Source organism: Carya illinoinensis, chromosome 3 (assembly GCF_018687715.1).
Source record: "Carya illinoinensis cultivar Pawnee chromosome 3, C.illinoinensisPawnee_v1, whole genome shotgun sequence".
Lineage (NCBI taxonomy): Eukaryota > Viridiplantae > Streptophyta > Magnoliopsida > Fagales > Juglandaceae > Carya > Carya illinoinensis.
In genome coordinates, this window is record NC_056754.1 from 2,288,944 (window position 1) to 2,301,131 (window position 12,188).

Consider the following 12,188-nt stretch of genomic DNA (forward strand, 5'->3'; position numbering starts at 1 on the left):
AAATATTAAATTTTTTATGAAGGATCGCTATAATTAATGCATAATACTCCACGATCGAATCTTTTTCCTGTCTAATCATGTGTTGCTTTATTTCCTTTTAATATTTTTTAGATATAGAGAATTATTGAGTCCTTCATGTGTGAGTAGTTAAAAAATTATTGGACAAAAAAATATATTTGTAAGTGTGTTTATTAGTGCATTAAATATATCATTGATATGAATAAAGAAAGAAAATGCTAATTAAAATAGTAAACCAAATCAAATTGTATAAGATATCGTTTGAATAGTAAAAATATTTTATTTTATTATTATAATTTTTTTAAATTTTTATATTAAATATAATAAATAATTTAATTTTTTTAATTTTAAAATAATAATAATATTAAAAATAATATTTTAATAATATTTTATTCAACTTTCATCTCATTTTAACTCACTATCTAAAAAGTACATAAATTAATTAAAAAAATGTTAATACTCGACAAAGTAGGTAGAATAGAGTGTGAAAGTATGGAGGCAATCTCATTATGAGTCATTCGCCTTGTCCTAAAATATAATATCTTATTGATCAAATGGAAAATCACGTGTTTGCTTTTATTTTCTATTTTTATAATATATTTTATAGATATTTTGGAGTTAGAGAAATAATTTGTGCAAATTCTCAATAAGTAAGTTTCACACAAGTATTTGTTAAAAATTAGACCTCATTGAAAAAAATATATATATCCAAAAAAATTAATTTTTTATTAATGATACTCACTTTTTAGCAAAAAAATTTATACAAAATTATCTATTCGAGATTTCAATCTAAAAAATTATTGGAACTTGTATCAATTTTAGGTTTTGAGAATATTCAATCTAAAAGATAAGATGAATCTTTCCATGAGGAAAGACAAAGCAATTGACTAGAGATGTCATGTTCAAAAGAAAAATGAAAAGAAAAGACCAGAAATATTATGATGATCAAGTCGTTTAACTATGATCCCTCGTTGTTTAACTCATCAATTACAATTTTTAGTATAGGAAAATAGTAATAATATTAGTTTTTTTTCAAAACCTCCACGTGAGATATATGTCAATCCAACTTTAACTTTTTGATGGGTTTAGTGCTCATCAATCGCAGACCTCCATTTTTTCTGCTTATTAGGTTATATTAGTTAGTGATTATGTAGAATAAATAAAAGTTATTGATGGCAGGGTGTTCTTCGTGATTTCACTCTCTACTTTCCTTCTTCGACAATACAAACGATAAGCTTGTGAAACAATCTAAAACAATAAGGTATAAATGCATAAATACCTATATGGTCATAATCTTCTATATATAAAAAGTGTGTATGAAACGGAAAATCTTGTTTTAACGGTTTTTCTTGTTTTTCCGTTAAAGTTAACACCGTTTGTTTTAACGGTTTGGCACATAAAATGAAGACATAAATGTTGAAAGAGAACATTCAATGTTGTTATATGATTTATTAATCTCAATAATTATAATACTTAATAGTTTATATAATAATAAGTAATTAAAGATTAGTTATTATATTTTTCTCTTTCTCCTTAACATATACACGTGTATTAGGTGCATAAGACGTGAATCCCTAAATATAATATACGTATATTATACGTTTCATTAACTCAGATTATTGAGTATTCTAAATTTAAAAATCTCATATAATATATAATACAAGTGTGTTTAATCAAAGTGTTTTTTTTTCCCATGGTAGTATGACGTAACTTCCGCTAAGTCATATTCCATACGTGGGCTTGCTATGATAAGCACGTGACAAAAGCCGTGATCCTTGAGCTAATCAAGAAAGAGTAAATTCGGCCAACAATTTCAAAATATATTTTATGATTTATATATATGCTATATATAGAAAATATTATACCACAAATTTTATAAAAAGATTATTTTTTAACTTTATGTTGTCCCTGATTGACTCAACTAACAGCAAAATAAGAATTTCAATATTGTCTCTATTGATTGTCTACAGGATGACATAAATTGATGAATTATAATACAAGCGCCAAACGACACATATTTTGAACTGCCGTTTGTGTTAGACTTTTATTAAATTTTTCGTATACATCTTTACTAAAATTATAGATGTTATAAACATATATTAGATTATATGATATTTTGAACTAATTTTTTTATTTTCTCCAATATGCCTTAAATTATTAAGTGACATCAATAATTTTTATAAAATATATATTATTTTTTACAAATAATCATTTCATAAAATTAGACAAACGTGTTTTGCACATTACTCCTACCTAGTGTTTATAATAAACATATATATAGGATTACATGAAAAAAATTTTAATTTTTCAATTATCGCATTATTCACTACTACCTAAGGGTCGAGCGAGTTTCGAGCAAACTCTCTATCTAATATTCGTTCAAGCAATATGTCTATATTCGCTTTGGCTTGAGCCTCAAGCCTGCACTTTATGACCCAAGCCTCATTGATACTCCACCAAAAAATTGTGACAAATCCTTGTTGAATTGAGTCATCAAATCGGGCCGCAACAATAATTAATCATGCTTCACAAACCCAACACCTTTAACTTCATTAGTCTTTTTATTTTTAATTTTATGGGGACATTTATTAGGGCTACTCAACTCGTTTTGGTATTACATGCTTTTACTTTTACGAAATCGACTATAAACTGAATCAAGTAGTATAAATTAATGAAAACCAGTTAATGTTTGACAAAGTAGTTACAAAAGTAATATATATATATACACACTAGTTGATGGTGCAACGTGCAAGGCACGTTTTCCCCGTTGGCATTCAAAAATCTCTTTTTTCTTTCTTGGCCAAAGTCTTTAATTCAAAACATCTATTGGCACTCGAAAGAATGAAAATGTGACGCCCAAATGCGAAAAACTAATCATGTCTACCTGTGGAACATGGAGGAGCTAGGGAATAGTAATCTTATCTTCTAGAATAAAAACTAAATTCTATCATTTGAAATCCTAGAATGATATGCACTGAAAATAATTCATTCTAACAAGTCCAAAAAAAATATGCCAAAATCAGTAGTCATTACATTTAATAGCCAAAGATTTTCATAAAAAGTATCACATCTTCTCTAGCATCATTCCTGAAACAATCCAAAATTAGAAACATCTGAACCATTATCCAACAATTTCCTAAAAGCATCTTGCTACGGATTCTATCCACAAGGTATCACATCTTGTCATATTGTTGATCCAAATTTAGCATAGCACAAAAAATTACTTCCAAGTGTTTTTTGGGAGAATCAAAACAGCTATTACCTAGATAAGGCAGTATGTACATCCAAGAGTTATGTTGTTATATCATCTCAACATGAATGGAAAGGACATTGAATTTTTTTGTGGCGTCGTTGCTACCACTGGTCCATGTCAGCAGTAAGTTGCAAATAAAAGAAAGCGTCTAGAAAATGAAGCATTAGAATGGAAGAAACAACGAAAACAAAGGAAAAAAACAATCAACATAGAATTCTTATCCAAAACCAAGAAGCAGGAATAAATAAAGGCAAGACAAGCTCTTAAATTCACAACCTCACACAAATCCTCTAAATTCAAAACAACCTTTACAATTTACAAGCAAATAATCTTATCAAAACATCTACCTAAAATTTGCATTAATGGAACCATCACAAAGGAAAAAAAAAAAAAACAAAAATACCTAGCTTTTAACATTTGTATCTACATGTTGATCATATAAAATCTGCGCCAACAGATAGCAAATTACATCAATAATTACAAACAAAAACAAAATCAATCCTTCTTTCAATAATTGGGAGAAAACAAATAATATTTCTTGGGAAAAAATCTATCAATTTTTTTATGAGTGAGGTTCAAAGAAAGAGACCCGCAGCAGACAGCCAAAGTAGCTGATGAGAATGAGGGCCAGTAAAATGAAACAAACGATAGATCAAACCGAACAGATAACCTGTATTGAATTGAAATTAGCAACAAATGTTAAAAAAATACAGCAACAAAAATATTAAGTAAATAGACATCGAATCACAGTGAATTGCCATAAAATAAAAGTAAGCATGTAGAAAATGGAGCAAGAGAATGTAACAAACAGGAAAAAAACACAGCACATAATTCAGATCCAAAGACATAGACACAAACAAATAAGAACAAGACCAGCTTTCAAATTCAAACCCCACATGGTTGCCATGAACTTCAAAGAGCCTTTTCAACAAAAACATCTAGCTTTATACATCTGCATTGTTGGTGTTGGAGTATAGCCTCTCATATTGACAGCATGGAGTTGAAGTCTAAAGAAGAAAAGCTAAAGGCAGAGAAGGAGCCAAAGAAGATTTAAAATACCGTTATTTATGTTATACATTTATTTTTCTGTGTAGTATAAATATTACAAGACCTTCAGGTATTTGATATCAATAATATTAGATTACACAAACTCTCGTATTCTTCCTCTGTTTTAGTTTTTCTCTGCTATTCATCAAGTTCTCAACAGTTGGAACCATAATGAAAAAGCACCAAACCACCTAGCTGTATACGTTTAGATCTATAAATGCACCACACAAAATCTGCATCAACAAATATGATCTCATACAAACAATTACAAAACTAATATACATACACAGAAAGGGTACTAACAATACACACTAATATCTTGCTGCCCTCACTTCCATGAAATCATCAAATTACTTTGATAATTTCTATCAACCTCCATCGTTGGAAGATAGGAAAATGCAATAGATTCTTGCTGACATTAGCATTCATCAAAGTAGCAGTATTGACCACAGCTGAAAGGGTGCTTATAGTGATAATGACCCTTCTCTAGCCAAAAAGCAGACCACAGGGTCATCAACAGTTATGTACAAGGTTGATACTGCAGAGCAAGTTACACAAAACGTGACTCCCACAAAGAAGAAAAGGAACAACAAATATTGGGTTTCCATGACTACTGCTGAATGAAAGGTGGGCCACACTGAAATCAAGGCAAGATCATATAAAAATTCAAAATCATACATAAGATAACAATGACAAAAGTCAACCTACAGTGCATCTGAGCTATATTGTTGGTGTTCAAGAATTAGAATTTTTTATTCTAAATTTTGTTAGCAAGAATGGATTTGCGTCATTCTTGATGTAGCCATTTCATTAGGATCTGATAGAAAGGGAGACTAAGAAAGAAAAGAAATGGAACGATGCACTGTAAACAACAATCAAAGAAGCCTAAAGCTAAAAAGAAAGATCATAATAAAGTTTCTGAAGACTTTCCACCAGGTTACATCCACACAAGGCTAAGAAGGGATTAACCAACAAATAGCCACAGCCTTGCACAAAACATCTGTTAACTTTGTTCCTAAACACCCCTCAGATTCAATCCAGGGTCTTTCAGCATTCTAGACAGTTCCCACTTTATGCACCACAAAGCATCAAATTAATTTTTGCGGCACAAGTCATACCCACCCAACTATATGCATGCTTATAATTTTTCTATATGACCATTAATACACAGGTGCTTCATTGTAAATCTCGTGTAAATTGTTTCCAAGCAAGAAGAGAAAAAAAAAAAAAGCAAAAGCATCAAGATATTACAACGACTGGTTCTGGGCCGTCATAAGGCAGATTAAAATTGTCACATGTCTCTCTAAGCAAATAGATACTTTTTCTAACTATTTTTCTGAAAACCTTGTGCAACCTTGCCTAAAAATTAGCTAACTCAAAAGGTCCTCACATTGGATGACATAATCCATTACATTCTGAAAGAAGAAAACCCCAAACCAGTTACCATATTTTAATGACAGAATAACTGCAGCTAGAAGGAAATATAAAAAAGAGAAGTAAATAATTATCTAATTGAATATAAAAATATTACATTTATAAACAAAAAACTACCTCAAACATTGGCGCAAACTCAAACGCTACAAGTATCCCAGAAAATCAAAGATTAAAACTTAGGTAGAAATGAATTGCAAATCAAATTCTATAAGCAAAATTCAGGACATTTTAGCTGTTCATCAAACGTGTTCAATGCCACTTGCAGAAGCATTCAAACTTAAAACCCAAAAACAAACAGCACCAGAGCTTAACCTTTCAGTCTAACGTTCCACTCTTAACACTTACTGAATTCCTCTTCGTAATATCAAATTCAATAATTACAATTCAACGTTTGAACATATATTTTATTTTAAGGCAGGGCTACCATACCGCCCAGCGTGCCGCCTAGCTATAAATTTTTTTTTTCTCCTTTTTAATTTCACATTTTTTTAATAGATTTAAATATTTTCAAAAAGTAAAAAATACACAAACACACTTAAAATCACTTTTTTAATTACTAAATAAAACAAAAAATTCCAGAGCAGTACACTTGAGCCGTACCGCCCGGGCGGCACAACAGCATTTTCCTTCCTTTATTTAATGATAAAAAATATTGATAAAATCACATGTAAACACTCAATCAAATGGTTAGAGAAATGACACTCTATCCATCATCAAGTAAACACAACTGTGTAAAAGGGTAAAACAATAAATTTGAGGAGAAATAAATTTTCATTTCCTAAGAACAACCACCACATGTCAGCATTCATAAGTCATTACAAGAAAACTCCTAAACCAAATGCTCAATTGATTTTACATTGATAACCTACCAAATAAAACCTCTAACAATTGAACAGATTGTATTGATAGGAACAACCTGTTAAAGTAAAAATCAGGTGATTCTTTTTATTTATCTAAACCATTGAACGTTACTTACAAAAAATTTAGAAACCAAATAAATCAACCAAAAAAAAAAACAATGAAATTAAAAAAAAATGAATTGCCCTCCGTATAGATTTAGAATCAAGTCAAAACATAATATTGATAGGCAAGAAACAGAAATCGAAAATGTCGGATTCCCTCACACTCAACCACTTTGAACACGACCAACATGAAAGAAAATAAATGCAAAACAGAGAAATGGACAAAGGAAAAGCAATAGACAGAACACGAATTGAAGAAGAAAAATGGAAAAAAAGCACAGAAACTTTCAGACCTAGGAGCATATGTGAAGTACCCTTCAGAGTCATATTACGTAAAAAGCAAAAAAAAGGAACAAAAAGGGGCATACCAACTGGGCACCGCGAAGACCAAGGAACATATAAAAGCAAATGAAGATTAAAATGATTAAAAAAAATCAAAGAAATTAAACCCAAAAACCCTACAATGCAAACCATCTAGACGGACCCAATTGCACGAAACATAGGTCCAGCAGAACCCGCGAAAATCTAACCCAATGATCGCTGATAACAACAACCCAAAACACGATCAAGTTCGAAACACGAGACGTCAAAAAATGCCAACACGAAATTCCGCCAACAGAGTTTCCGTTGAGCTGGCTGCCTTTGACCGTGGAGAGGTGGTTCCTTTCGAGCCCCAGGAATACATTCAAAAGCCTCACATTCTCTCTCTCTCTCTCTCTCTCTCTCTCTCTCTACGGGCTTTGGTTTCCATTGGAGAAAGAAGCATCAGACAGTGCGGGAGGACAAAACCCTCATGTCCGGCGTGCTCCGCAGCTACTGACGACCGCAAGTGCCGTGAGGTGGAGAGAAAGAAAAGAGAGGGGGTCTGAAAGCCAAAGTGGTCGAGAAGTAACTGTTCACGAATCTAAGGGACAAAAACGTAAAATCGGAATAAAAGTAAAGCAAACCGAGGGACAACAATTAATGACTGTTTAGCTTTTGCCATACGGTATACTGCACTTGCTCTTCTTAATGGATAAATGATTAATATATATTAGCTCTCGAACACACTACAAGAATAAGGTCTTGTTCCAGCAATTTTATGTTTGATGGAACAAAAATTGTTGCAAAAAATCTTTATTTTGCAACAATTTTTATGTTGTTGCAAAATTTTTTACATCAAAATTCGAAATTGGTCTTTTGCAACACTTTTTGGCTTTTTACGTCGACTATAAATTGCTACAATATTCAAATTAATTTTTATGGCGATTTTTGAACTTGTTGCAATAAAAAAGTCGCTGCAACATCTCAAAAACAAAAAAAAAAAACTTTTGCAACGGTTTTCAAATTAGTCAACAAAACCGTGCGCCTTAATTTATACCCACTGTTTTTCACTTTCCCCCTACAGATCTTCACATCTTCAGTACGTTCTCCGGCCCCCTTATGGTCTACAGATCTTCCGCCGTCGACCCACCGCGCTGGCAACCCAACCAAGCTCATCTCCTTCAATGCCGTAAATGAACCCGGCCAGAACAGGGTCTTGTTAATGGTTCAAGGAGGAATTACGGCAAAAGAACTGGCCATGGAAGCACCAGCAAGAGCTAACTCTCCAAGATGACCCACAAACATGATTGAGATCACCTGCAAACCGCTCACCGAGAGACCTAGCTCGAGTTGAAGAAATTTCAGACTGAAGACCAGGGGAGCCTCTGCTCTGGGATCGCATAGATCTGACGACGAAGCTCACGGCTTCGACGGAAACGACCCTGTTATCGGCGGCTTCGTTCGGAATCACGATCCCGAAGATTTGCTTGAGGACCAAGAGCACAATCCTGAGGGCATTTCTGCGCAGGTCGACTTTTTTCGAGGAAGGATTTTGGGTTATCCAAGCCTACCAGGGGTCGTACCAGGGTTACCTACCAGACCCTATCTTCCAAGTACGGCTCGACGGCCGAACCCTTCACTCTCCATTTTTCCGTCTGCCCCTCACTCTCAGATCGGCGACGGACGGTCACTGAGTTCGGCCGCTCCTTTTGGTCGGCTTCTAAGGGGAAGGCAGAGGATCGAAGGGAGAGGCAGAGCACCGAACAAATTCTCTTCATCTCTCTCAGATCGGTTTCGTACGGAATCTCTGAACTCGGCCACTTCGGCGTCGAACCAGTGACCTTCTTTGAGCAGTCTTGATGCGGGATAGAGGAGGACAAAAAGTGAATATTCTGGCCGGTGGAATGAAATAAAGGGGAAGACCAGTTCTTTTCCTCTCTCTCGGATCGGCGTTTTGGACGGAGTCACTGAGCTCGTTTTCAGATTCAAACCAGGGCAGCGCCGTATGGCTGCCGCTGTGGTGGACGCGGTTTGCCGATGTAAAGTTAGAACTATTGTTCTACCGGCGGCACAGAAGAAACCCGTCTACTTTCTACCTCGTTGAGAAAAGACAGCATCAGCGAAATAACTAGTATTTGTGGTGGATGGGCTGCCGACGTAACGATACAAGTTACATCGAATTGTGGATTCAGTCGAGGATGCAATCGATAATTGCAGCGGCATCTTTGGGGGACTGCGACGTTGTAAATCGACCCAAACAATTAAGTGCAGCGATTACAATCGATTCTCCTAACGACAGTTGCAACGGCTTTCCTCTGTTTTTTCCATCAGTAAAAAACGATGGAAAACATCTATAAAGCCAACGATTCACGACATTAGCTGAGTTCCAGCAGTTGCAACGATTATATGACGTCCAACATGCGATGAAGCCACGATTGTTGGTACAATCCATCAGCTGCGAAATATAGGGTGATTTCCGAAGGATTCAAGAGCTGCAACATGGCGTATCCTTTGTAATGACATTAAGAAAATGATTAAATATTTGAGGTATAGGACAAGAAGATGACCAAAACTATGCCGGTCATCTCGATTATTTTTAATTTATTGGCATACGTACAGCATATGATCAAGGTGCAGCTAGCATATTTTACATTTAATATATTTCCATACTGCAAAGGAATTAAGTTCGAATATCGATCGAACGAGATCCAATACAATATTAATCATGGTATCAAACCAAATCCTATTTATTCTCAAGAGGAATACATGAGTACTACTCGATCGTAACTTAATTTAGTAGTACTATTTATTCATACTTTCCCCACACCACAATAATTAAGTAGTACTAGTACTGATTCAAGGTCCTTGAGGTCATGGCTTGCAACCGCGGGTGTATTTTGAATTACATTTGGGGGGCGGCGGCTTTGGTAAGCAAGAACTATATCGTTTGCCACGCCCGCATGGTACTGCTGGATTCTTGGGATTCTTGGTTCCGCGAGTAACTCCTGCATCCATCGATCGAAAATTAATAACTAGATTAGCTCTTCATATTTATTCAGTCATGATTAATTTGTAAACATATTTGCCAGTGCAATAATAGCATCACGTACAGGATAAATTATCATAGCCCATATATATTTTAATAATTCAGTCATGTATTTCATAATCTCCATGTTCTATCGTGTTTTTTTCCTATTATATGTGTCTTGATCTGATCACTGCATGCCATGATTATTTTCTATTACTAAAGTTTCTCATGAATATATAATATAATATATGATACCTTATAAGTTATGAGTCTTGAAGAGCAATTTTAACAATACTGAAGAGATTATTCTATAGGATCCTTTTATACGTTTTATATGATCTGTGATAAAATCAGAACATGAATAGCTAGCAAATGTTAATATTATGTACAGAGCAAGTAATTTACAATGTAAAGTAATTAAAAATATACTTATTTTCTTTTATAAAAAGGGCAGGTGGATATATAATTTCTAAAATCTAGCATCACGTACAAGTACTAGCTCTTATGAACTCTCTTCTATTTCATGCATGCATGTGTTATAATATATATATATATATATCTTTGTGTTAAATTCATGATAAACAATTGGTACGCATATGATTAAAATTATTTAAACAACTAGTCACAAATTAGGGATTGGGAAATTCAAATAAAAAAAATTTGTTATTATAGAAAAGCTGCAAGAGGATAATATTTAAAACTGTGGCCATCATAAGTAACTTATGACGTAGAATATATAATATCTTTTGAATTTTGCAATAAAATGATGACATGACTAATGAATATAGAAGATGTAGTACTACTCATGTGCTCTTACCCTTATACGCAGCCAATTCGCGAGCAGCAATTAGAGGGGATGAGATAAGAAGGAAAGTGAAGAGAATGCAAATAAGAATTATAGCCTTCATTTTGTTGATGGCTGAGTAATGGTTTGTACTGAGAGGCCATTTCACTCCTACACTCCTATTTATAGATGAGTACCATTCAAGTGCATGTGTAATTATAGTATGTGGTTAGAAATTTCTTCAGTTGATAATATATTATACGCACGTATGTACAACCAAATGATCGAGTTTGGTGGATAAGATGGAAATTGGAAATTTTATATGAATAAAAAATAAATAAAAGCGAGAGGACTTAGCAATTGACTAGATCAGATCAGATGCGATGCTTCTTCTAATTTTAATTATCATGACAGTCTTTTATTCTATTTCATTATTATTAGTCATTATAAAAAAATTATTTATTAATTTGTGATCAATTATTTATTCTCAAAACAATTATATTTCTATTATAAATAATTATTTTCATTGTAAATAATTTGTAGTAAATATTCATTTTTATTACAATGTATTCATTTTATAATACACATTTTCGTAAAATAGAATTTCAATAATCAAATCAAATGGAAAGTTCGTGGCTATTGTGTATACACACTACATTATGGGAGCTTGACCGAGTCCAATCACCAATCTGCAGAGTAGTGAGGAAGTCATGGGGAAGGGATGCATGTGGTTGGCTTGGTAGGTAGGTTGTATCATTCTGAAAAGACTGAAGAAATATCTAGATATTATCACTAAAATCCAGGCGTATATAGTTGACCCCAAGTCAAATAGTAAGGCGGCCAGGCACCGTCATGAAAGGGAAATGATAGGGATCCCGCTGGGGGATCCGTTCATTTGTCTCGCTTATTTTTTTTTTTTTAAATTTTTTTTATAGAAAAATTAAGAGAATGTTGTTTAATTAATATTTTTTTCAAATTATTTTTTTAACACTTTTAACTATTTTTAAAAAATAAATAAAATTCACAATATAATTAAATATAATTTTTTTAATATTTTTGTAAAAAAAAAATTTTAAAAATTAAAAAAAATAAATTAAACGAGATAAGTTAACGGAATCCCGAGCGAGCTCCGTAGCATTGTCCATCATGGAAATGGCCATATGCTTGTCTGATTATGGAACGTCGTCAGCACGCATAGAAGAATAAAGAATGGATGTCACTCATATAGTCCACGCATAAAGCCAGATTTGCTTCGCAAGGTTAAAGATTGGAGTCCTCGACGGCACATCCATCTTGCGGAAGTGTACAAGTGATAATACACAAAAATTAAATTTGAAAAGCTTGACACCTTGGATTGCG

At 33.4% G+C, this 12,188-nt stretch overlaps 1 long non-coding RNA gene across 1 annotated transcript; it reads right to left on the minus strand.

Annotated features, from left to right (window-relative positions):
- Positions 1 to 3,027: 3,027 nt before the first annotated feature.
- On the minus strand, positions 3,028 to 11,020 carry LOC122302424. The gene is made up of 3 exons (XR_006240460.1): positions 10,863 to 11,020; positions 7,177 to 10,022; positions 3,028 to 3,941 (listed from the first exon to the last, which is right to left on the minus strand). It is a non-coding gene; the product is annotated as an uncharacterized LOC122302424 (long non-coding RNA).
- Positions 11,021 to 12,188: the final 1,168 nt, after the last annotated feature.